General features: G+C 41.9%; 1 protein-coding gene across 4 annotated transcripts in view; it reads right to left on the bottom strand.

Annotated features, from left to right (window-relative positions):
- Positions 1–25208, bottom strand: part of BTBD7 (BTB domain containing 7) — a 78246-nt gene extending 53038 nt beyond the window's left edge. Inside the window, exons 1-2 of one of the 4 annotated variants that reach the window (XM_083434621.1) lie at positions 25034–25203; positions 24032–24269 (exon numbers count right to left, since the gene is read on the bottom strand). The gene's annotated coding sequence lies outside the window, so the exon portion shown is untranslated. Of the gene's footprint in view, positions 1–24031; positions 24325–25033 lie in introns of all 4 variants that reach the window. The other 3 variants (XM_083434622.1, XR_014509812.1, XM_083434620.1) reach the window with 3 other exon arrangements.
- Positions 25209–26860: the final 1652 nt, after the last annotated feature.

Here is a 26860-nt window from a genome sequence, read left to right on the forward strand (position 1 = left end):
TGCCAATTCCTCCCAAACAAATACAATACTCAGCACATAACAAATGTACATGATTCGTGCCACAATAAATATGCAAATTACTCTCCCACAATTTTTTAGCAGCTTTTCAGTGTGGTACTTAAAAAAAATTAGTTGCATGCAAAACAGTAGAAATCTCTATTTGGGGAAGATGAATTTAAATAAGAAAGACAAACTGTAATATGTCAGCACCTAGGTCTGCAATACAGCAAACATCTCAGGTTCCCACCATTCCACAACTTTAGAATGTCTAAGGAAACTGGCAATAATCTGAGGCATCTGGGCTTATAGCCAGGAGTCCCCAGCCTAACAAAAGCTCTGTGTACAACTGGGCTTTGGGTAACAGCCATGCTTTTGTATACAAGTTTCCTCTCAACACCAGCATTTTCATACTATTTTCCACTAGGACTTCAAAGTGATTAAATGACAAGGTGCAAAACAAAAAATGAATATTGTGCAGCCAAATACTTCAAACTTCTGTTTCTTCCAAAAATGGGTATTCTCAGAAGAATAATGAAACAGCCAAATCTTCAGAGTATGCAAAGCCTGTTAATGTGTGAACTAACGTTATTTAGACAGATTGGCTTTTAATGTTATAATAATGTGAGATTCAAAAAGGGAGAGAGGCAAAAGTAATCCAGATGCACTACACTAGATCGTAAATTGCAAAACTTTTTCCTGTTATTAACTTGTTTTGAGAAATTACAAAACAAAAAAACAAGCACTGTGTTCTTCTAGCAGACTATATCCATTATAATAGCTCTGCAAACCCTACATTTTCCCATGCACATACATGGCTTTGCTTGTTGCTGTGTACATATAACACAACACGAATTGGCCAATATAGGGGTGTCACAGTAAGGTAAAGCCCAATAGGACAAGACCCTAGGACAAGGGTCAGATCTACCATTATTACATGGTTCAGAGCTTGGAGAAAAAAGCTGCAAGTGCATTGCAGATGGCCACCAACTTGGATGCCTTTAAGAGAGGATTAGCCAAAACTCAAGGACAAGGAAATCAAGACCTCCTTGTCATCATAATGGCTATGCTTTACCTCCAATATCCGAGACAGTGTGCCTCTAAATACTAGTTGCTGGGAACCACAGGTGGGCAGAATGCTGTTGTGCTTGGGGGATTCCCAGAGGCAGCTGGTTGGCCACTGTGAGAACAGGATGCTGGACTAGATGGGTCACTGGACTGATCCAGCAGGGTTTTTCTTATGTTCTTACTGTTCACACTCTCATACAATAGACCTGAGACATCTGTTCCCAAACGGTTGATGACTACTGTGGTATAACTTTAGCTTATAGTGGTTGTTTTGAACTGATGCCACTAGTCTCTGTCCTCACTTAAACTGGGAATTGATTTATGCCTCCACACTCCAAATTCTGTTCAGTTCATCTAGTCCCCCAACTGCTTATAATAAATTGAGATCTGTTTTTCCAGCTGCCTAGATATTTCAAGATTGCCCAGAGATGGTATATCTGAATATATGCCCAAATGCAGCAGAGTAACAATCTAAAATTATATTTTAATAATCTCCAATGTCACAAGCACCTTCTGGAGAGCCAAGTGCCTCACATCTTTCCTAGCCCAAATTTTTCCAAGTAAAAAATTAACTGATTTTAAAGCCCTGAATTGGTGCTGTCTAGTGAGGATATGGATACAATTTATGGTTGCCAGTTAAGCTTTTTTGTTCAACTTTTGTTGAATACTGCCTGTATAGTACATTCAATAAGATGAGTAAAACCAAGATCAGTGTAAACTAAGTGAAAGATTGTATTTTTCTAGTTTGACTAAACTAGAAAAAGCTGGATAAGAAGTGGATAAGAAGCTTGGGGAATAATCAGGTGCATTCATTCCCCCTTGGAACTCAAACCATCTCTGTAGTCTCAGAAAATTTCCTGTCCCTCCATTCCACTAAAGCTCAGCTGACATTTACAAGATTCACATTTCTGGAAGCAAAGTAGAAGCTAGGGCATGACACACACTGGAGTGAATAAGAATACTAGGGGCTAATGTGCCTCAAAGTCTACTCAACTATGTGAATTTTTATTTTCTGGCATCCACTTTAATTCTTTAAAGTTAGAAAACGCATGAACTAAGTGAATTATTAGTGTGATTGAAGAGACAGTGATTTCTTATTTTTTCTATAAGATAAAACAGCACCAACCTCTTCTTCCTTGCAAGACCAGCCAAAAGGCATCTTTACCTTTTATAACTTTGTTCCAATTACATGCATGACTACATGTGCTCTGCCAACTTTCCATGTCAGAGAAAATTATCTGTCTCAAAGATTAAATGTCATTAAGTCTGTATATGGTATATAAGATCTATGCAAAGGAATTTTAGTTTCACTGAGCCAATATTTATTTCTATAGCACCCCATCTATATTTCTATGGCACTCCATCTATGCTTCTTTAGCAGAAACATCTTTAGCATAAACACACCGATTTATAAATAGGTTGACAAACAGCAGTACAATGGGTAAATATTTCTTAAATGAACCCATTCCCCACAAGCAAACAATTTTAACACTTCATTAATGCTAGAGTGAGGCAACACACACACATACACACACACACACCCTCTGTACACCCTACTAAAAAAGTCAATGAAATGAATCTTAGTACCTTTTCTACTGTTTCATGTCACACAATGCCTACAGTATACAACCCAAGTTTCCTTAAGTAGAGGGTGCCATTTCTCTGCTTAAAAATCTAAATGTTCCTGAAATTTGTCCTATGCAAATCCTGTATGTGGGTGCCAATGCATTCTTGTATTTATCTCCATTATGTGATCTTTCACTTTTCAGCCCCCCAAATATCATTTTTTATTACCCATTAACACTTAAAGACAGGGGATCCTATTTACAACCCAGTTCTCTATCCCCCCCCCCCCCCAATTGTCTTTACTAGACAATATGGAGCAGAGTTCCATTCAGATACTACATTTCTTCAAGTTGCATTTCTGGAACTAAACACATGGAATCCTTGGCAGAGTGATAGTGTTCATGCAGTGTTTCCTGGATATCCATAGACACTGACCTCTCGTAGTTAATTTTAACTATGTTTGAAGATTGCTTAAACTAAAGATTCCTTCACAAATTTTAACTTTTACAGAAACTGCATGGCTCACAACGTATGTGAACACACTGCAAAACTGGCAATCAGATCACAGTTTGCCTTTATTTATTCTCTAACCACATAACAAACTCCTGCAACCAGAATGCAGGATTCACGGAATGTGCAAGTCTAGAGTTGGTTACTCACTTAGCATTTTAAGCTTATAAGACTATTATTTCCTTTTTATAATTATTTATATATTTATCTACCACTTACTACCAAAATGGTCACAAAGTGGCTTTCAAAAATAAATATACACACAGAAATTGAAAAACCATGTATGATATAATATAGAAGCATGGTAAGCAGGGGGGGAGGGGGAGAGCTCCTTTCAAAGTTTATCACTTGCACCAAAAGGGGGTTGCAAGAATTACCAAATACTAATTCAATACTGCGACGCTGCAAATGTGCTGAGATGAGAAATCATGTTTTTAAGAGTTTAAAATGCCACAGTTTACACATTACCTAGCACATTGACCCTGTAATGGTATACGTTATATGATTTCCCCATACTCATTTTCTATAGGTTGGACATTTATATCTGTTGTTTAAGAATGGTCAATGTCCTGAGAAGATGTAGCTCAAGAATGTCTGGAGGCCCAGAGGTTCCCTACACATGCACCACAGTGTTTTGTTGCATTTGAACTGCTCATTAGCTATCAAAGATAATCTTGGCCTAGTTTTAAAAGCCTGTATGACAACAAATGACATCATTGTTATATACTAGTAAGTGATTCAGTACTCAAGTACCCATGACTGCGGAACAAATGTCCAACACACCACTTTAAAAAGGAAACTATATTTACAATCAATGTTATAAGAAACTAAAGGAATTCACTGATCAAGAAAAACGAATTACTTAGCAGTTCCATCTTCTACATGTCTACTTAAGCTCCACTGAGTTGCATGGGGCTTACATATAAATAAGGTGCATAGAATTGCAGCCAAAGAGTAATTTTACCCGTTGAGATTTCAACTTGGGATATTTGTTTAATTTCTTGGTCCACCAAGAGGAAATTATATCTTTCAATTTGCATCAGGTGACCCTCCCTGTAATTCTGAAATGAACCTTAGCTTGAAGGAAAAAAATATACTTGGGAAAATAAACCTCAAATGAAAATGATTTATGAATTAGCATACAAATGGATCTACTTTCCATTTAAGTAAAACGATATGCTTCACACTAATATTGTGATGGCATAGTTCACAAAATATTTCCTTCCAAATCTCAAAATTCCAGAACTGATGCAACCAATTTACAGCCCTTTATGTCCCACTTATTTTGATGGTAAGGTTAGAAACAGTAAGCATAGCTGATTTTGACTGATTTGTGGCTAATCCACTGAAGTCTGTGCATATGGCTCTTTACAGACCACTGGTCACCAGTGGGAAATAAGAGACATTTCTACCATTTGCAGAGGATTATCTGGCTTGTCTTTTGCAGTGCTACTGTGATCTTAAATAGATAAACTTTGTTTCAATTCAACAGTGTGGACACTTGATCACCAGCTAAGCTTCCCAGTTCTGCTTATCTTCTCAAAGTGTTCAAGTCACTTTCCTACTCTAGTTTTCTTCCATCCTGTGAAATGAAAACAATTCCTAGTCCATGTAAGAAGCACAGCTGTATACTTGAACAGCTCAAATACAAAGTCATCTCAACTGTCTTCCTTGCATAGCCAATGAATTTAGGCTTGGGAGCTAAACTCTTCAGAATAAACACCTAGAAACTGACCACTTTGTGCATTCTATCACTGCAAAGCAATATTTCTCAAGCTGTCAAGGAGACCCCTTTAGAAACAGCAAGGTGGAAATTGAGTTACAAGTCGTACTTGAAAAAAGACTATAAACAGTCAAGGTTCAGGATTTCCAAAAATGTGGGTCACAACACCACAACACAGTAATTGTGATTCTGCAAATGTTGTGAGACAAATATTCTCAGGGGTGCATTCAACACTGGTCAAATTCAGAGTGGACCCATTAAAATTAATAGGTATGGCTAACTTAAGTACATTAATTTCAGTGGGTCTACTCTGAGTTTGACTAACGCTGGATACAAACTCACAAGACTAGACATGAGGTGGCATTTTGAAAGGTGTGGCAGATTAGGAATTGTGCTGTCTTGCAAGTTGGAAGCAGGCAACTATATTCCATGAGGTTTATAGGCTGGCATTGATGGAAGAAAGAGCAAGATCAATCTCATCCAACATTCATTTTCCAAAGGTTCTGGGAGTTCACAAGTGTAAGGATAAAGGCGATCACGCTCTCCTGTAGCTCCCAGCAACACTTTATCACCAAAACAAACTTGAGCCTGGAGAGTGGTGCTGATAATGCCAAGGTTGCAGGTTCGATCCCTATATGGGACAGCTGCATATTCCTGCATTGCAGGGAGGTTGGACTAGATGATGCTCAGGGTCCCTTCCAACTCTACAATTCGAAGGTTCTGAACATGGTACAGTGGTACCTCTGGTTGCAAACGGGATCCGTTCTGGAGGCTCGTTCGCAACATGAGCAGAACACAACCCGCGCCTGCGGGTCATGATTCGCTGATTCTGTGAATGTGCACGACATCATTTCGCGCGCATGCGGTGAACCCCGGAAGTAATCCTTTCCAGTACTTCCGGGTCGCCGTGGGACGCAACCTGAAAACGCTCAACCTGAAGCAAACGTAACATGAGGTATGACTGTACTTTTATTTAGCTAGCATGGCTAACAGCTACCATTAAGCCTATCTTACACTGTTCTTTTTCTAATCCTTTTTTCAAAGCTACCACATGTTCTGCAAGTGCGTTCTGTACATTAATTATGTGTTCTTTCATCTGCCCTAAACTGATTTTACTGGTTGACCCCAAGATCTGTCGTCACAAGCTGGAGTAACAACTTCTTTCCTCCACAGAGGTTAAAGGAGTGCAAATCAGTATCACTACAAAAACCATAGCCTCTTTTAGCCTTTTCTCACAATCAGTTTAAGCCCCCTCAGGACATGTGAAGTTAAGATTTCTTGGCCTAATGTATATCACTTCACACTTGCATTTAATCTCATTTGTTATTCCGTTGCCCATTCATCCACTGTGTAGAGATCCTTTTAGAGCTCTTTACAGTACTTTCTTCTGTAATGTTTGACTCTGGATTGTTTTATTTGATATTGTAATGAAGGTTGTAAACTGCTGTGAGATTCCCCCCCCCCAAAATATATATATATATAGTAGTATAAAAATGAAATTATTATTATTATTAATCCTGAAAAATTTGGTAACATCTGCAAACTTGGCTGCCTCACTGCTCACCCCTGATTCCAGTTCATTTATAAATACCGTATTTTTCGCTCTATGAGACGCACCAGACCACAAGACGCACCTAGTTTTTGGAGGAGGAAAACAAGGAAAAAAATATTCTGAATCCCAGAAGCCAGAACAGCAAGAGGGATCGCTGCACAGTGAAAGCAGCAGTCCCTCTTGCTGTTCTGGCTTCTGAGATAGCTGCACAGACTGCATTCGCTCCATAAGACGCACACACATTTCCCCTTACTTTTTAGGAGGGGAAAAGTGAGTCTTATAGAGCAAAAAATACAGTAACTTAAATAATTCAGGTCCCAATATGGATCCTTTGGGACTCCATGGTTTATTTGACTCCATTTGCTAGTCATTTTCTGGATGCCATCACATTAGTCCTTTACAGCTACAGAGATTGCATAAAGGCCTATTAAATGCCAGGTTCATGAGATCTGGAGATCGGTATTTCACCTTAAAAAACACATCTTTTACAAACGTATTATGTATGGAGCGTGGGCTGCACAATGTGACACATAACAGCAACTTCCAGTTCCCAAGATACTCAAATGGGCTCCTCAGGGACTGTGATGGTTTGAAAGCTCATCTTCTTGACTTTAAAGGTACTTCCTCATAGGTATGTTAATCCTAGCTGCACTGGTGCTAGAGATGAGAGACTCAGAACACCACTTTGTTTTCTCTTTTCTTCTCCTTGCTTGCCTTACTGAGATGTGCTATTAAACTAAGCTGAAACTGTAAGTATAAAAAAAATATATCGCTCATTTGGAACAATTTATTGATTTAAGCGCCAGAAAGTTGCCAGGCCAAAGGCTATTTAACCTATAGGTTAAACATATGGGCAGAAAAAGCCAGTGAACTTCTGGCTGGACATTTAATTCTATTTTAGTTTATTCTGTTTCATTTTATTTTTATATCTTGTCCTTCATCCATAGCCACCAGAACTGGTAAGTTATCAAATTTCTGTAATCCAGGCATACATTAAAAGGCTGGCAGAGGGGGGGCAGATTTTCAGATTGCATGCTCTAGCTGAGAAGGCCTAATGATGACCTATAGCTCTTTGAACTTCTCACAAGGATGGCACTACCAGCAAGGCCTCCTCAGCAGATCCAAGGTAACAAGTTGCTGGTATGGAGAGAGGTTTTTCTTATGTAAGTGGGGCACAGCTTGTTTAGAGCTATGCAAGTCAAAACTAAAACCATGAATTGATAGCCAGTGAAAATGTTGAAGGGGCAACGTTTTATGGTCTCTCACAGCTGCATTTTGCAGTAGGGGCAACTTCCAAACAGTCTTCAAGGGCAGCCCAAAGTACAGCAAATTGCAATAATCCGAACGGAAAGTTACTAAAGCGTGGATCACAATGGCCACCCTTTCCCGGTCTAGGAATAGCTGTAGCAGGTGAACCAGTCACAAATGGAAAGAAACTCTCCACCCCACTGAAGACACCTGGATCTCAAGTGACAAGGTGGAATCCAGGAGCACCATAAGACTATGGGCCTCATCTTTCAGGGGGAATTCAACCCAATTGAGAACAGATCTTGTACCTAATTCTCAGACATGGGAACCACCAGTCCACAAGGCCTCCATTTTGCCAAGATTCAGCTTCAGTTTGTTGGTCCTCATGCAACCCATTATTGCTTCAGACACTGGTCTATCAAAGGGGTCTAACCGGGTATAGTTTTGTACCTCAAAGTAGAGAGGGTTACACATAATTGCATTCCTATCTTTGCCTTGATTTTCCCTTCCCCTGCTGTTTGCCACACTCACAAAATGTACATTAAGCCGCTGAGGCAGGACCTGTCTTTTGCTCATGTTACTTAAAGAATCATGTACATTGTAGGTGCTTATAACTGACAAGGAAACAGTAAGAAAGTGCTCAGTAATCTTGTCTTAATATTGCATTTATCCAAGTTCAAAGAGCAATTTAGAAGCTATTTTCTTAATGGAATAGTGAGGAAAAACTTAACAAATAGGACATTTTCTGTTAGCATACCAAATGTCTCATTTTGTTTTGTCTTGGTATGAGCTCAGTGTACTAGCTCAGACCCTGTCACTTTGAAAAATAATTCTCGGTACAAATATGCAACTTTATAGACAAATAAAGGGCACTTTGAAGGAACAAACTCAACAGATAAGATCCCTAGACACATTAAGGACTCCCAGCCCATTAACTAAACATGGCAAATTACGATCAAACACCGTACAGTTCTACAACAATCTGTCAGAATTGTTTTAGAAGCACATAGTTGAGAGACTAGACTGTTTTGACAAAGACATCTCATTCTGTCTGTCTGCATTCTCTTTAAAGGGTTTTAAAGCAAGGAAACCAACTCCAGACCTTTAGTATATTAGGTTTAAAGCCAACACTTATAAGTACTGATGTTTTCCGAAAGCCAAAAACAGAATGGCTGGAGGAGTTCCGCCAGTTCTGAAAATTATAGTTCTGTCAGCTCCAAGGACTGTAGTGACAAAGTCCTGTGACACTCACAAAAGATCTTGCAAGGGTCAGATTCTAAAGCATTTGCAGAACAATTCTACACATGTCTACTCAGAAGCAAATCCCACTGAATTTAATGGTGTTTACTCCCAGGTATGCATGTTGCTAAATATTCAGTCATGATTCGTTTAGGAAAAGACATTACAAGATGTAGACTACCATAATGGTGACCAAACTCTTCTCAAAGATGGGATGTTTCGGCAGCTGTCAGTAGCAACTGCAGCGGGGAGTGGGAAAGCAGGAGGGGGAAGTGACCATGCCATATGACTAGCAAAGAGACCAAAGCCAACTCAGCAATATTGCAGCCATATTATTCAGGGTTAACTGGCCTACTGATTAAAGTAAGCTCATGTCAGCAGGCATAGCTGTGCCCATTTTGTAGAAATGCAACCTATGGCACTAGACACTTCTCACAAATGTCAGAATCTGATTCCTCTTCTCTAACATACATGATGTTTAAGACTATTCATACTTGAAAGTGGGAGGAATTTTTCAATTAAAAAAAAAATTGTGACAATTTTAGTAGTCAAATGATTGAGGTTTTTCTTATTTCCCATCCTGTTGCCTTCACTCTTCCAATTCTACCATCACATATTCTGCGCTGGAAAATCTGTCTTTGAGCACACATGTGGCTGCTTTTCAGCAGCCATCACAACTGGACACAACCATTCAAGTAAAAACCAACATACCAAAATATTTAAGCCACAAGCAGAGAAAAGGAACTAACGCTCCATGCCCAAGATGGCTGCAGGACAGCTAGCTGCAAATGATTAAAAATGAGCAATGTAATGTGTTATTGGAAACACATCAGTAGGTTTTCTTAACAAGACAGGAACTGGTGCTCATGTTCTGAATACTGTGTAAGAAGCTTTATGGAACATCTTGGCTGCAACTACAATATGCTTGCAATAAATGCTATATAATCAGCTTGTTGACAACAGAAATATTTACATGGGATGCTTAATTTGGCAGGGGCAGTTCCTTATCGAGCTCTTTTTTCCAGTCATCTTCTCTTGACGGGAAACGTTTTCACATATGCCAATACTATAAAAAATTGCTACTTAAATGCCATTTATATCCAGGTTTTTGGCATTTGGGAGCCGAAATGTTTGAAAATGGAGCCGTTCAACAACCAAGGTTTGACTGTAAGTGTGCTGCTGCCATTTTGCTTCCAGCCTTGGAGTTGCAGAGAGAGGCAGGGATCATTCTGGCAGGTATGCAATAATCCCTGCCTCTTCCGCAGCTCAAAAGTTGGGAGGAATGCTGAGAGCTCTTTAGCTACTAGGCTGCTTGGAAAACTCAAATGTACAGTCTGTGTCACCCTTGCCTGCTTTGGAGGAGAGGAAAGTAGAGAAAGTTGAAGATTTTTGCTAACGCGTGACCGAGGTGACTAGGCACTTAGGCAAACTCTACAACACATTTTCCCATCTCAAGTACTCACCTGAGACAGCCAAGCCAACAAGGGGAGGGGCAGCTGACCATAACTTTTAGTTTGACACTGCTAAGGCCAGTCAAGAACTGGGGGAGACTGTTTGAACATGTAGTTTGGAGGTGGGATGAAATATGAATGCAAATTGAAAACAGGAGAAGAAACCAAATACTTGTCAAATTAGGATTTTATGGCAGATTATAGTGGCTAAAAGTGGGAGATGCAAGTCAGGAAGTCCCCAGAACAAACGACCCCTCAACCAGGAACTTACTTAGGCAAAGCATTATTTCAGCATCAACTTCCCATCAGCAACATGGACAGCATACCAGTCTACCTTACAAGCCTCTTGGTGGTATACAAATGCCACATGTTTTTAAGAAGAGGTTTTTAAGCAAAGGTTGGGTGGCCATCTCTAATGGATGCTTTAGTTGAGATTCCTGCATTGCAGGGAGTTGGACTAGATGACCCTCAAGTTGCCTTCCAACTCTCTATGTTATTCACAGATATGCCTTTAGAATAATATATTATTATTATTTTTCTTATTATTCTTAATACCCTCCCATCTGGCTGGGTTTCCCTAGCCACTCTGGGAAGCTTACAGCACATATAAAAATTTGTAAAACACCAGACGTTAAAGATTTCCTGATACAGAGCTGCCTTCAGAAGAATGTATATTTAAGAAATTTTTCAAAGTAGGAGAGAAGAGGCAGAGAAACAAAAGGTTCCCAGTAATTTGATACCAATGTTTAACTTCCGTGCACAACTGAGAATTTAATCATAGAGGTTTTCAGGATAGAGTTCTGTTCCTACAGCTAAAATGACATTAAATGAGTATCAAGTTTTTAATTCTGTTCTGACTGTAGATTGTGTAGTCAAGCATACATAAATATTAGTATCAAATTACTGAAAAAAATGTGAATTGGAATGACCTGCTTCCACATTATAATTCAAAATAGTTTGTTATGTATAACTAACATCGGTTTATAAATGAAAATTCAGCTTCTGACAGAAGGCATTCAGTACCCATGACTACCAAACCCATGAAGGTGCTTCTGACAAGGTACCCAACTGGTCTTGCTCCTTGAAACTAAGAAATGTGCATGCCAGCCAGCCATGCCCTTTGGCCATTATACACTTGGTGCCTGTCTGAAGGGAATCTAGCCACAAACATCCATGTTGTCTAGGGCCCCCTATAGTCCAACACTGACTGCATGTCACCTGCGTCAAGGCTGATGCCTACAGAACAAGACTAGTTCATATTGAACAAATGAATAATAATAATAATAATAATAATTTTTTATTTATACCCCGCCCTCTCCAGCCAAGGCCGGGCTCAGAGCAGCTTACAAGCAATAATAAAAACAATGAAGAGGACTGATGTGTTTTCAAGTTTACAATAATTATTTTTTTGATCATGTGTGTTTAATACGATGCTGAAGCCATGAGATCCAGGTAATTTTTAGCACTTTTGGCTGTAAAAGCCGCTCCCTCCAAGGGAAAAAGCAGCATCCTTTTACATGGGTTTTCTACTTCTGGGCAGATAGCTAATAACACATAACACACTTTACCATTATTCTGTATAGGCACAAATTTCTCCTGCGCTTTGGCAAACAATATTTTTCATGCACTGAAGATGTATTGTAGGACGGGTTCTTTGTATTATGGCCCATAGTGGTAAAACTGCTGTTCCACCAATCTAAGTTTGGAAGTTAATAGTTGAAAAGTGTTGAAGTTTTAAAAAGATGTCCACAATTAACTACTCTAAATTATCTAGTTAATTAAGACACAAGTCACACAGTTAGAAAGTACAATTCACATTAAAAATGTATTAGATAACAGCCCATGCAGATCAAGAATCACTTCTGTTATTTGTAATCACAAGCCCATATCTCCTAGAAACACAGGAAGCTGCCTTATACCAGGTCAAACTATTGATCTGTCTGGCCCAGCATTGTCTGCTCACTTACAGTAGCTCCCTAGAGTCTTAGGAAAGGAGAGAGGACTTTTCCATCACCTATTTCAACTGGCTTTAACTTATTGTCTGAGTAAAAAAGGAACAAAACAAAGAGAAGCTTATCTGTGAAGCTCAGAAATCCAAACAAAAATCCCAGTAGTTGGAAAAGTTATAGCAAATACATGTTGGGATGTTTTAACCGTTGCCCAATTTTATAAAGGAAACTGCCTTCATAACCATTTGCTGAAAATAGCATATAAATATTCTAAATAAAACAGTGCAATAGTGTCATGATTTTAAATTCAGCTCATGTATCTGAGAATGTGATTCACTGGGTTGTAATCCAATGAAGTTGCCCTATTAGTGCAATGCCTTCAATTTGCAGAACAGAACATCCCCTCTGTCTCCTTTTCTTGTTACTCTCCCAATGTGCTATAGAGGATTGGGGGAACCCTCAGAACAGAACTGGTGGAGGGGAGGGAGGGGAAGTTTCTTTGGGCAAGCAGAAGTCCATGCACCAACAGGGCAACTTCACTGGATACAACCCAATCTTTTGCACATTTGAATTTGGCAGTGCCAAGTCTTTTATTCATTCCAACTGATTAATGCTGGGCCACAGCTTTCAGTAAAATTAACAGACATGCAATATTATTTGAAGTGCTGAAAAATATATTTCAAAGGAAAAAAATTGCTGAATTCTACCTGACTTGAGGCAAGGTTCCAATATGCAAGCTTGGCGAAAAGTGAACTTTCACTTCTCAAGCGTATGTAATTATCAGCTGACATTTATAGTAATTGAACCTTCCTAAAACATTAATTTTAGCTCAACTAGTTTGATTATATTTCAGTCAACTGAAATTAATAGCTGTTTTTAGAAACATCTAAAGATCTGCCACTTCTACTGTCATACCAAAAAGAACACAAACCTAGCCAGACATGCAACACGTCCATCATCATGGGTTGTATACTTCTACGTGTGCAATGCCTGGCACCATATTGTTCCCAATCTCACCTACCTACTGTGGCACCCCCTTCCAAGAGACACTCCTGAGGAATTGGGGGGGGGGGCGCTCCAGTACAGAAGGTAAGGTGACTGGCAAAAGCTGAGTGCTCTACCTTCCAAGAGGACAAACGGAAAACCACCAACCTTATGTGACTAAATTAAGCTCTTCCAAAACAGGTAAATACAAAAATTGGTATTTAATTACAGTGGTACCTCAGGTTACATGCACTTCAGGTTACATACGCTTCAGGTTACAGACTCCACTAACCCAGAAATAGTGCTTCAGGTTAAGAAATTTGCTTCAGGATGAGAATAGAAATCGTGCTTTGGCGGCGCGGCGGCAGCAGGAGGCCCCATTAGCTAAAGTGGTGTTTCAGGTTAAGAAGAGTTTCAGATTAAGAACGGACCTCCGGAACGAATTAAGTACTTAACCTGAGGTACCACTGTACTCATATCACAGTACAAGAGCAGATTCATTATTATTATTTTTATAGTACATGCTACTTTACAAAACAAAAGGACTGGCCTCTACCCTGAATAGCTGACAAGACAACTTTTGACAGCAAAAGGATAGGAATATGAGACAACATCTTCTTCTTCTTCTTCTTCTTCTTCTTCTTATTTCCTGCCTTTTCCCCTGATGGCACTCTAGACAATTTACAGAACCACTACAGTTTCAGATGGTGGTGAAAAGGGCTGTAGCCAAACATTTAACAGAAACGGTGAATTTTAAGACAGGTACTAAAGGAAGAGCGGTGACAAAAGTGACATGGAAAGGTGGACCAGGCAAGAGGGAAAATAACAGAGGACAGAGTCCCTTAAAAAGACAGAAGAATCTGCAACGGCAGAACCTGAAGGGAACAGGATAGGAAATAAGAACAAAGAGCTAGGGTGGGGCAGTAAGTGCAGAGCCTTAAAGGTACGGCAAAAGAAATTGTTCTGGATTCAGAATAAGACCTGTACAGGGATTTGAGCAGGGGTATTACACATTGTTTGCAATGTAGTGCACACCCTGAGTACATTTTCAAGTGGAAAGGTAGAAAAGAAAATATTTAAATAAACAAGGTAACTCAAAATGGTCTCAACAGTGAGAATGGTAAATAACCTGGACAGCAGAATCTCAAATAGAGGTGAGAAATATGATAAAGGAATACCAGAAAAGGTTTTCCAGCAGTCAAGGTGAGAAACAACCAGAGCCAGGACCAGAGATTCAACAAAGGGAACAAAAAGCAAGTTGTCGATATCTGTTGTGCTGTACAGGGGGAAGAGACATGATTCAGTAACAGACTGATTATCAGGAGCAAAAGCCATGCATTTGGGTCCGGATAGGATTGATGCCAATGCATAGAGAAGAAAGGAAAGCTTAGGAAGCCTGGGTGAGCTGTCTGAGATAGTGATGGAACACCTAGGGAGGGACAGATAATAACAGCTGGAGATAAAGAATTGGATACCTGGAGAGGTATAACCGGGTGTCAACACACAGGTAATACAGAAAAACTATATTTTGTTTTGTGTCAACCGGGGTGGGAAACTGGATCTGACTGGAAGAATATAGTCAATCCTCTGTGGGCCACCATGACAGGTAGGAGGATATTTTTGTTGAACTGATTTTTGTTCCAAGAGCTTGTATATGTGTATTTTATTCTGTTTTCATCATATATACTGCTTTAATGAAGTGGTCTGGTAATAATAATAATAATAATAATAATAATATCATCCAAGGCCTGTCAGGCATAATTAGGCCTATAGGCAAAGTATTCCCCACCATTGGTGTGGACAGAGCTGCAAGAGTCCAGGAGTAAAATGCTGATGAAACCCAACCAGGAGTAAGCAAGGTTGGGTTTCCACCATCAAAAAGAAGGCAAAGACAGATTAAAAAATCTTAATATAGAGCTCATCAAGGTAAACCAGAATAATTATTCATATATAGGTGACTCCTTGTCAGATCTTCCACAGTCACAGACTTGTATGTGTACACTTAAAAAACAAAGGGTGAATACTACAAATACATCATATACCGTAGATAGTTCAGTTGGTTTGAGCATGGTGCTGATAAGGTTGCAGGTTCGATGCCAGTATGGGATGACTGCATAGCCCTGCATTGCAGGGGGTTGGACTAGATGATCCTCAGGGTCCCTTCCAACTCTACAATTCTGTGATTCTGTAAGATCAACTCAACAAGGAAACAATATTGTGCCCTCAATAGGGTACTGCAGCCACTTTGTGGCAAAACCTAGCACATATTATGCTGTGGAAAACTGTATTTCAGCTTAACCTATACCCCAGAGAGGTTGAGAGAAGGAGAAGAATTTTTTAAGCATTTTGTGCACCGAAAAGAATACTAAAATAATAGAAGCGAACAGAAATGAATCTAAACTTTGCACTTCCATACCATTAGCCAAGCAAATGATCACTTATAATGTTCTGAATTACATCATGTGAAAATCAGTGAGATCAACACTTCAATCAAGTTATCAGAAATGCTATTCACAGCAGGCACAGAGCTCGTGTGTCCCCCTCCCCCACCACTTGCAAGAGCAATGGTTTTGCACTTGGCTAGGGCAGTGGTGGGGAACCTGTAGCCTACAGGCCTCACACAACCTCTGGGAATATAATCCTGAGGGAAAATAAGTGTTTTCAAATAAATGTCTAGCCCTCATAATTGCAGAGGAAAAGTTAGTAATATACAATGCATAATTTGCTGATGCAATCTGCCACACTGAACTAGTTTCCCATCCCTGTTGTACCACGCAGCCTTGCAAGAAGTGGTTGGGAAGACATACGGATGTACTCCTCTGTTGTCCCGTCACAGTTTACACAATCATTTAAATGGTGTCTGTGTCAGTTAGAGAAGCCTATTACTACTCTTCTCGGTTTTTAAAAAAGCTTTACCCAGAGGTAATGCTAGGACAGTCCGATAAGGAGAGTTCCATGTGAGCACGTATTTACTCCTCTCCCACCACCCCTACTACTAGTTTTCTCTATCTGTAAGAACATGAGAGCCTGCTGAATCAAACCAGGGGTCCAACTAGTCCAGCATCCAGTTCTCACAGTGGCCAACAAGATCCCTATAGGAAGCCTACAAGCAAGACCTGCATGCAACAGCAGTCTCTCCTATAGGTTAACCTGACATCCTAATTGGCAAACTATGGTTAATGTTAACCTCTAAAACCATTGTTTGCAAACCTCTTTCAAATAGAAACTTCAAACTGTGCTTCGGAGGGAAGCTATAACCATTGTTTGGCAATTCATAACAACAAGAGACCGAGAGGAGCTATGATAGCTATCTTAAAATATCTCAAGGGCTGTCACATGGAAGATGAAGCAAGCTTGTTTTCTCCTACTCTGGGGGGTATGACTCGAACCAATGGCTACAAGTTACAAGAAGGGAAATTCTGACTAAACATCAGGAAAAACTTTCTGATAGGTGTTCCACAGTGGAACGGTCTCCCCTGGGGAAGTTGTGGGATCTCCTTCATTGGAGGTCTTTAAGCAGAGGTTGGATGGTCATCTGTCATGGATTTGCAGTGCAGGGGGTTCGACTAGATGACCCTTGGGGTCCCTTCCAACTCTACGATTCTATGAAATCAGGGATGAAGGAGCATAAAGAGCTACAAGAGTATTTCCTAAACCATGCATAAGCACTATCTCTGAACGGAGTTGATATGCTGAGTTTGTTAAAAAGCTCTTTGGACACACTTTTCTCAATGTAGAGTTTACTATCAGATATAATTTCATGGCAACAAATTCCTACCTAGGAAACAAATGCGATTTGGTTTAACAAACAAGAACTTGATTAGTAGAAAAAGAGTTACTAGATCTTTAAAAAATTATCTACCATGTAAAATGCACTCAATTACTGTTACACAGAAGGTGAGAGAATTAATTAACATTTGCAGAGAGCTACCACATCATCAATACATACCGTATATCAAACCTCTAATATAAAAAACACCTTAAATCAAACTATATCTAGGGAGCACAGACAAAGTGGCCACTAATAAATGCAGACTACAAAGGGAGCAAGAATTACAGCAACACAAAAGCACAGCTGCTTCCACTGAATGAAATATTTTAACTACTTCCAATAAACGACAATGGAAAATGCTACTGGTAATTGTGTTATCCACTACACACCCAGGAAAAAAATCATGTTGCAGCAAAATTTATCCAGTACAAGAGAAATGAACTGTATCATCATCATTCTATTCCAAAAGGTGTTTATATCTGCAGTCTGCATCTATAAGCCTTCCCGGCTTTTCTGGATGCTAACAGCATAATAGCCCGCTTTTCTGTATTGCCTTTCATGCTTGAGAATCTCAAGAGTCTACAGAGAGTCTGCCTCAGATACGGATGAGAAACTTTGCGCAAAATGAGAAAAGTCACCCTAGAACCTTGATTCAAGGAAGAAAAAAATTATTATGTGATCACAGAACAAGAAAGCTCTATAGACAAAGATAGGATTAATCCAGTGACATAAGTGTACTACAGTGTGACCTTTGTGAAAAATTAGCTAATCCAAGAGATCCTGAAACAATTGAAATTGTAGCACTAGAGCTTCATATATACTGCACCTCACCAGTGAGAGAATAGTAAAAAAACATAGAAATAAATAAATAAAGTCAGTGTCTATAAGGCCCTCTCAAGCATCAATAGGGTAGGGGACTTCAGTTTTGTAGTGCTTCTGAAGTCCGTAACAGCAGAAAAGCTTTAAGTAAGATTCTCTCTCTACACTACACTTTGGACTGTAATTGCTTACTACATGGTACATACTAAATGATTTCTAATCACTGAACTCAGCAGTTCCTCTCCATGGTGTGGTGTATTGATTCAATCTCTATCCCAACTTTTAATTAGTGATGGCCAAGTCTGGTAACAAACAAAAAAACCTAACAAATACTGCACAAAGTAAGGGATCAACAACTTCCATATCCATTCCAAACTCCACCAGCAATTTTCAGATAAACTCTAACTATCCTACCAGTCTTTGCACTGCCATCTAAACTTTCTCAGTTCAGATGTTGGCCTCCCTGGAGAGAGAATACCCAAGCTGTGATGTGAAATGGTTGTTATTACCACAAAGCTCTTAAGCAAGACCATTATTGTACCATACACAAGCAAAACTAATGAGGTGTCATCTAGAAGAAACACAATTACCTCTGTCAGGGAGGTTAACAGAATAAACTCGCTCCAAGTAAACACTGAGCTGCCTACTTTTCTTTTTCTTTTTTTTTTACAATTTATCACTCGAGCAAACAACAAGATGGCGACGTGAACGGCAGCCTTGTCCCACGCCCGGTAAAGCTTTGTTTTGACTATCTGCCTTGACGGGTCCTAAAGGCTCTAAGATGCCTTAAGACGTTTATGTTAGAAGTCTATGGTTTTATGGATCAGATTATCTTTACTTTTCTCATAAATTTTCAAGAAAACGCGGAAGTTAAAGACTGTTAAAGGGAGCAGGGCTCATTAACAGCACAACCTGCCCTGACCTGCAGTTCTGAGAAATTCCCTCCCTATTTTCTTGCTGATATGAGAGGGAAGAAACGCTGCAGGCAGCTTTCTAATGAAGCTACGAGTGCTGCCAAAAAACAGACAAATATCAGGGACTTCTTGCCTGACAATGACCTAAATGAGATCTGTAGAAATTTCCCTACAGCAAACAGTTATGAGGCTCTTGCTCCCAGTACTACTCATGAGGAGCCTGCCGGCATTGTGGATGGCCCACAACTAGCCTCGAGCCTGTGTATGAAGGAACAGAGGGAACAGACTCTTGAGTCCCTGCAAAAAACTTCACCTGAACTATCCCAGCCACCAGCCCAGTTAAATAAGGACCGTGAGGTACTGGAACTGCTAACTTGCCAGACTGAGCTGATAACACACACCATCACCAACTTATATAAAAGGCTGGATGGGATCGAAAAGAAGCTTGAAAATGTTTTTGGCTTGTTCCGCTGCCTCCCCTCACTTCCTCAGCTTAACAACACTGTAAACTCTGCACACCCCTGCCCAAGTGTGCAGGCCAACCTTGCACAAAAACAAGTGAGATGCCTGCCCAACCAAGTACAAAACTTAAGTTTGCAACTCCAGATCAGCAAACTTGCAGTACTGGTGGGAAACCACCCCTTGAATTATAATAAATGGGCGGATAAACATTCGGTCATAAATTCCCTGACCCAACTGCTGGGGCAGGCACTTCGCCGCGCAGATATCGCGGACATCACATGGCTGCCTTCTGGACCTTACATGAGACGTATGGTTATTAACTTTAGATCTGCCCATCTCGTTGCAAAGATTCTAAAACTAAGAAACCATACAAGGAAATGGCACATTTATTTCACAAGGGTATTCACTAACCTGACCCGTACACCACTACGCACCAGGACAGGTGCTGTCTGTGACGATGCTGGGCCTGTGCGCCATAAAGAACAAATAGACAGGGGAATGGAGCCGGGGACCCCAAATAAGGGCAAATCTATTACCCCACAGGGAGTGGCAAGCCTGCCCGCAAATGACTTAATTGATTTCCTACACCCCCCGCTTGGTACCTTGGTCTCTACGTGCAACGAGCCTGACATTGGACTACCCAAGCAAGACCAGTCTGAAATGCTCTCGACCTCATATGCCTCGATGCCGGAACTGGAGGCTTCCATTATTCCAAGCCCAATACGCAACCAAGATCCACAGCTTTTGTCAATTTTTGACCCACTAACAGTACCGACGCAAGATACAGCTGTTGACCTGCTACCTGTACAGACTATACGGGTCGGCAAAACCCTTGCTCTCCAAAAACCTGCTGAACATCATATCGGCAACGATGCCATCGAAGATCCTCTGGGCCATATCAACCAACTGGCCCCTCGGTTAAAGCCATCACACTTACCTAGGGTCCAGCGACCTCAAACCTGGAACCACCAAGCAGGGCAGAAAGAGGAGGAGCCCAACTTAGGAGCCTCAAACCACCGGAAAAGAGATTGACTGCCACTATTTCCACCATCACCCTATTTCCACATTCTATCTTGGAATGTGGCGGGATGGCTATCTAAGCAGGGCGATGTCGACCTTCTGGATTTCCTTACAAAATTTCAGATCATATGTCTACAGGAGACGTGGTGTTTAGATCTCCATGCCCCTTCTCTACAGGGATACGAAGCCTTTGTTACCCCCGCGTTAAAATCAAATACCCGAGGCCGACCTAGTGGTGGTTTAGTCACTTTTATATCCACTAAGCTAAAGTGCAAGGCCCGGCAACAGCAGTGGGTGAAAAGTAACAATTTACAAATCTTACTTGTTTCTAGCAGGGAAGGAGGAGATTTTCTCTGCTTTAATTTATATATCCCTCCCATAGGCTCCCCTCCCCATTCGTTACAAATCTGGGAAGATTTAGAGCTATGTTTGGAGAAGGCTGAACTAGAACTCCCTGGCATGGATATCCTGCTGGCAGGTGATTTCAACGCTAGGATAGGAAATAACATTAATACGTACTGTTCTAAATCTCAGTTCCTGCCAGAGGCAGATTGGTTTATTCCCTGGTCCTCTGACGACAAGGTCTTGAATAAGGCAGGCATTACATTAATGGAGACTGCCTTCAAACATAATTTGTATAATTTGCATGGTACCCATATGGACAGGTCAGGGGGTTTCTTTTCTTTTCTTGGGCCTAGAGGTGCGAGCGTTATTGATTATATCCTGGTCTCCCCAAAACTCTTGGAGAGGTCACAGGGCTTCAGCACTTTCAATAGAATTGAGAGTGATCATCTTCCTATATCAATTTCACTAATTCCCCGTGGTTTGGAGGACCCGCAATGCCGCAATCACTGTGCAGACCCACCTCTAACTCTGGCCCTTCGTAGACGTAAATGGAACAGCGACCTGGATTTTAAAATCAAACAACACCTGCATTCATCAGACTTACTGGCCTTGAGAGACCAGTGTATTTTATCTAATTCTGATCCCTTTTCAATATTTCAGCAGGTCTCAGAGTCGCTCTTCCCACTACTTACGAGCTCCAATCCTCCCAAACAATTAAACAACTCGAGGACCTGGTTCGACAAAGACTGTAGGAATCTAAGATCTTTGCTTAGGAAATTACAAAATAAAGTAAAACAGGAAGGGACCCTGTCCTCAATAGAAAACCTGCACAGGTGGCGCTCTCATTATAAAAACACTCTAAAACTCAAGAAATTCCTATACAGAAAGGAACAATGGGAGGCACTTGACAAAGCGATCAAATTGCGGGACGACAAAAAATTCTGGGAAATTATTGCTCAGGGAGTTTCACCCAAAGGGAAAACTATAATCAACAGTATTTCACCCAACTTATGGTACCAACATTTCTCCCGGCTATATACAGCTCCAAACATTGCTAAACCGAGCCAGTTCCCTTCTCTTAAAAATGATCTATTAATGGGCTGGGATCCTGTTACCGAATTAGAATGTCTACAGCTAATTAAAACACTCAAAAATGGCAAAGCTCCTGGTGAAGATATGATTCCTCCTGAGGTGTTTACATTAAATGCCCAGTGGTGGGCTGCTTTCTTGGCCCAATTTTTTACGGTAATAAATGATACATGCAAAATCCCAGAAAACTGGAAACTGAGCCTGGTAGCCCCCATCTATAAGAAGGGAGACCCCCAAGACCCCTCAAACTATCGCCCCATAAGCCTCCTGGACATTGTGTATAAACTTTACACTCGCTACCTGCTAAATAAACTGGTTGACTGGGCTGACCACTCTAACTTGCTTAATCCGGAGCAGGCAGGGTTTAGAAAGGGCCATAGTACAACAGGCCATTGCTTGGTACTACAGACAATGATAGATAAGTATACAAAGGTACACAAGAGCAAACTTTTTGTGGCTTTTGTAGATCTTACATCTGCTTTTGACTCAATCTGTAGGGACAAATTATGGCAAAAACTATATGAGACGGATATTGATAGACGACTTCTTAATATACTTAGAGAGTTACATTCAGACACCACAGTTAAAATCAGAACCGGGATGTCAGGCAACTATACTGACCCACTGCCACTGGGGAAAGGGGTAAAACAGGGTTGTTTGTTAGCGCCGTTCCTCTTTAATTTCTATATAAATGACATTGTTCAACATATGGCAAAGTATAAGTTAGCAGCTCCCGCCCTGGAAGGCAAACATCTGAATATATTGCTATATGCTGATGACATGGCTGTCATGGCACTTACTCGTAGGGGCCTACACAGCATGCTGGAGGGGCTCGCAGCTTATTGTGCCCAAAACTCTCTAAAGATAAATTATGACAAAACAAAAATTGTGGTGTTTACTAGAGCTCGCCAGACATTTAGATGGTCTTTAGATGAACACGTAATCGAACAGAGACTTTCTTTTAAATATCTTGGTATCACTTTCCAAGCTACATCTAGCTGGCTTGCCCACTTCAAGACTGTAGCCCTTCTAACACGTAGGACAATCGGTGCTCTGCTCAGCTTTTTTTATTTGAGGGGAGGGCAATTGGTGATCCCGGCACTAAAAGCTTTTGTAGGAAAAGTGATTCCCCAGATGCTATACGGAGTAGAACTCTGGGGATGGAATCAGAAGCTGCTAGAACGGCTTGAAATTCTTCAAAACTATTATCTCAAGAGGATTCTAGGCCTTCCTCAAGGAACCCCAGCAGCTCTCTTGAGGGTGGAGGTTGGATTACCCTCTGTGTCTGCCAGGGCCCACTTAAGATTCCTACGATTTTACATCAAACTTGCAAATACCACAAACACCTTATTGGCCAAACAAGCCTTTGTATCTCTTCAAAAGAATACCACTTGGCGTCAAAACCTATCTGAGATCCTGGTTAGATACACCCTACCGGAGTTTAACACCCTCAAACTGTGGTGCCCAGACAAAGTTCGGGAATGGATCCTGGAGAGAGACGCTCTATTAGATATCACAAAAATTCAGAACCCAGGGTCCTCCCACTGGCTTCCCCGACTGAAAACAGTCAAAACCTGTGCCAATTATTTGGCGAATATCACCAATCCCACCCTTCGGAGAGCCTTCACCATGGCCCGTTTTCAAACCATTCCTACGGCCTACCTGACAGGCAGATATGCAAAAATCCCAGCAGAGCAACGTATATGTCTTTGTCATATGAGAACCCAAGAGGATCTCACACATTACATGTTGTATTGTCCCATCTATTCGGCCTTCAGGGATGCGATGTTACAAACTATTCCCAAATCAATAGTCAACTCTGAGGACCAAGTAAAGTTTTTACTGGTGGACGCTGATCCACGGATTTCTCACGTGGTAGCGGTCTTTGTGGTGAAGGCTATGAAAACTAGGGTACGGTTCCTGGACGAAACGGTGAGGTCCCTCCCATTGTTTTCCTAACCTGTTGCTGTATCTTCTTTCCTGAATGGTGGGGGTTTTTGGGTAGTCTCCTTGCTGGGATAGCATGGCATGAATTTTAGCTTACTTTTATAATCTTATTGTTATCTTTTAATAATGTTTTATGGTATTTTGTGTAAAGGCATGGACCTCACAAATTTAATAATAAACAAAATTTATCACTCATTTTCACAACTCTAAAAAGCAAACCTGAACTGAGAAATAATGAGTTGCTTAATGCTTCTGAGCTTAAATCCACAGGAAAGAGAACAAATGAATAGGAAGGGGGGGGTGCATTTTGGATACACACATCCAGAACACACAAATCACACTCGGAATCTTCCATGCCAGTTCTTTGCAGACTTACAGCACAATCATGTCTGTGTTTATTCAGAAATAAATCCCACTACGTTCAATAGAGCTTAGTCCAATGTGCCTACAGAAGGCTACAGACTTCTTCAGACAGACGAAAGAATGCAAGCGGGCGCAGGATCTTCCTGTGCTGCGATGTTATTATGGAAGGCCCACTACAAATCATATCCTTTTGGGAAGAGCTCTCTGCTTTGGCACTTCGGTGGCAACTTAAAAGAGTAAGGAAGAAGAGCCTGTGCAAGTACAAAGAAGAGAGAGAACACTTGGACCCAGGTCCACATTCGAACACTATGAAACCCGAATTATTGCAAAGGATACCGAAAAGGGGAAAGTTGTGGAGGGGTGGGGGGAGGAGGGAGAGAGAGAAAGAGAAAGAAAGAAAGAATTAGCATACCAAACCTTAGTTTAGGATGTCAAATGCTCAGGACCCATCTCCCTTCAAAAAAAGTAAGGGAGCCGGGCAAAAAAGCAAAGCCCGAGGACGTGAAAGGGAGTGGGGGGATGAGCTTGTGGGTCACCCCGGGGGATAAAGAGGCAAAGGATGAAAGGGGGAAGATTCAAAGGGCGGGCGTTCGCCACAAGTGTAAAAAGAAAGAAGCTGTCAAGGAGCGCACCGCCGGGGCTCCGAAGTGTGCCTGGCGAAGTAAAGTGGCCGTCGGAAGAAGAGAGGGGAGCGCTCGCCGGGAGCCTCGGGCATTTGGGGGGGTCGCCTGTCTCCCCAGACCCTCGCCTGGGTTTTGAGGGAGGGAAGCACCGGGGTGGAACTCGCTGCCACCCAAACACCGGGGACAGGAGCGCAGGGGCAGGACTCCGGGAGGTGCCTAGAGGCAGCGGAGGGAGGAGGACGAGGACGGCGGCGGTGGAGCGGGGCATCCCCCACAGGGCCCGGGGAAAGGGAGGGGAGATTCGGGGGGCTACATAACAACCCCCCCTCCGCGCCATACACACGCCTCGCAAGTGCCCCTTTGGACCCCCTTCCCCTCCTCCCTGCTCTCACCGAGCGCGTCTTTCAGCTGCAGCCCGGAGCCTCCATGATCCCCGGCTGGGCTGCAGGGGCCGGCCCGCCTCAGCGGCTCTCGCTACTACCCCCTCCTCGGTCTGCTCCGGCCGCCGCCGCGGCCGCCATTTTGAGCCACAGACTCCGGCCAGACTCGTTCGGGAGGAGGAGGAGCGGGAGAGAGGGAGGGGGGAGGCGGGAGGAGCGAGCACAGAGCATGCGCAGCGTCGCCCTGGACACGTGGTGCGCTGAGGGAGGGAGGGAGGGAGGGAAGCGGCAAGGAGAAGTTGCCTGCGAAGAGGCGCTGGGTGGGTTTCCCGCGCACGTCGGAACGCAGGGAAATGCGTTGGTTCCCCGGAGTTTGAGGCAGAGGTGGAGTCTCTCTCTCTCTCCCTCAGCCCTTCCTAGGGATTGAACGAGGGGCTTCCAGCGCGCAAAGGGCTGGCTCTGCGTGGCTCTTCTTACTCGCCAGTAAAACGCGCGCAGGAGTGCGCTTGCCATGCAGAGCGCGATCCTATGCACACTTCCCAGTGCACCTTCCTATCACTTACTGCAGAAAGCCCAGGAGCTAATTCTGAATGCAAGTTTGTTGCCCAAGAGTGCCAAATCCATTTTACACCTGCTGTTATTCCATTGAATCTCACCTGCAAAAAAGTGACAATCTACAAGTGACATTCGTCTTTTTCTAGACAGTTAATCACTTGGTCTCTATGGTGCCACAGGACACGGCACCTTTCTTGGCATTTGCTGAAACAGATCAAACATGGCTATGCTGCTGGTGTTGGTTCCACCAGTAAAAGAGGCTTGAAACTAATCTGGGCCACCCTAGAATTGCATGTATAAGAAGACACTGAAATTTGTCAAACACCAAAGAGCAGACAAGTGTCTCCAGCCATATTTCCCACAATGCTGCTGACAGAGGTCACACGCCACACATTTAAAGCACATGGCATCCCTTCTCCCAAATAACCCTGGGAATGGTAGTATGTTAAGAGCAATTGCGGGAATTGTAGTTCTGTGAGGATAAACTCTTGGGGGAAGCAATTTGCTTCAAATATATGGTGTGAGTGTGACCAAAGTAATCAGTTTCAGGGCATTTTGAGAAGTTAAAATGGCTAGGCTCCAGTCATGAAGAAAAATAAAACCATTTAAAGGAGGTCCCTGGACTCAGCAGTAGACTGCTAGGGTATTGAGGCCTTGGCATTGACCAAGGATGCCAGGTATTGGTGGAAGTAAATTGTCAGGTAGAAAAAGGTACTTAATTTAAAAAGTGCTTCCTAATTGAGGTTTTCTTTTTTTAAAAAATCAGGCATGTGACACCTATGAGCCACCTACAAGCTGCCAGCTCCCAGGTTAACTGCTAGTCCAAACTTCAGAGCAGGACTTCCAGGTTCACTGATGGTGTCATGTTCTAAAACAGGGACTATAGGCTGGCCCATTAGGATGAATGGGGCACTGCCTTGCAGTCTGCCTCTAACCAACCCCACCTGCCTTCCTTCTTACTTAACATCCATTGCAGGGGATGACAATGGCTTTCAGCTTCCTCCTCAATCTCAGTGTTGCCTTTGTAGAACTCCATAGGGAGGATGATGGGGGCAAAACTAGAATTGGTTGGCTCTGCCCATCATAGGGTTCTGGGAACACCTACAGATGAACTCCCTGCCTCCAGAAGCGGTTTAGTCATGCTGGCCACATGACCTGGAAAAATATCTGTGGACAAATGCCAGCTCCCTTGGCCTGAAGCAAGATGAGTGCCACACCCCATCGTCACCTTTGACTGGACTTAACTGTCCAGGAGTCCTTGTACCTTTACTTTTTTCTTTTTAC

The sequence above is a fragment of the Podarcis tiliguerta genome (genome assembly GCF_965153285.1).
Source record: "Podarcis tiliguerta genome assembly, chromosome: 1".
Classification (NCBI taxonomy): domain Eukaryota; kingdom Metazoa; phylum Chordata; class Lepidosauria; order Squamata; family Lacertidae; genus Podarcis; species Podarcis tiliguerta.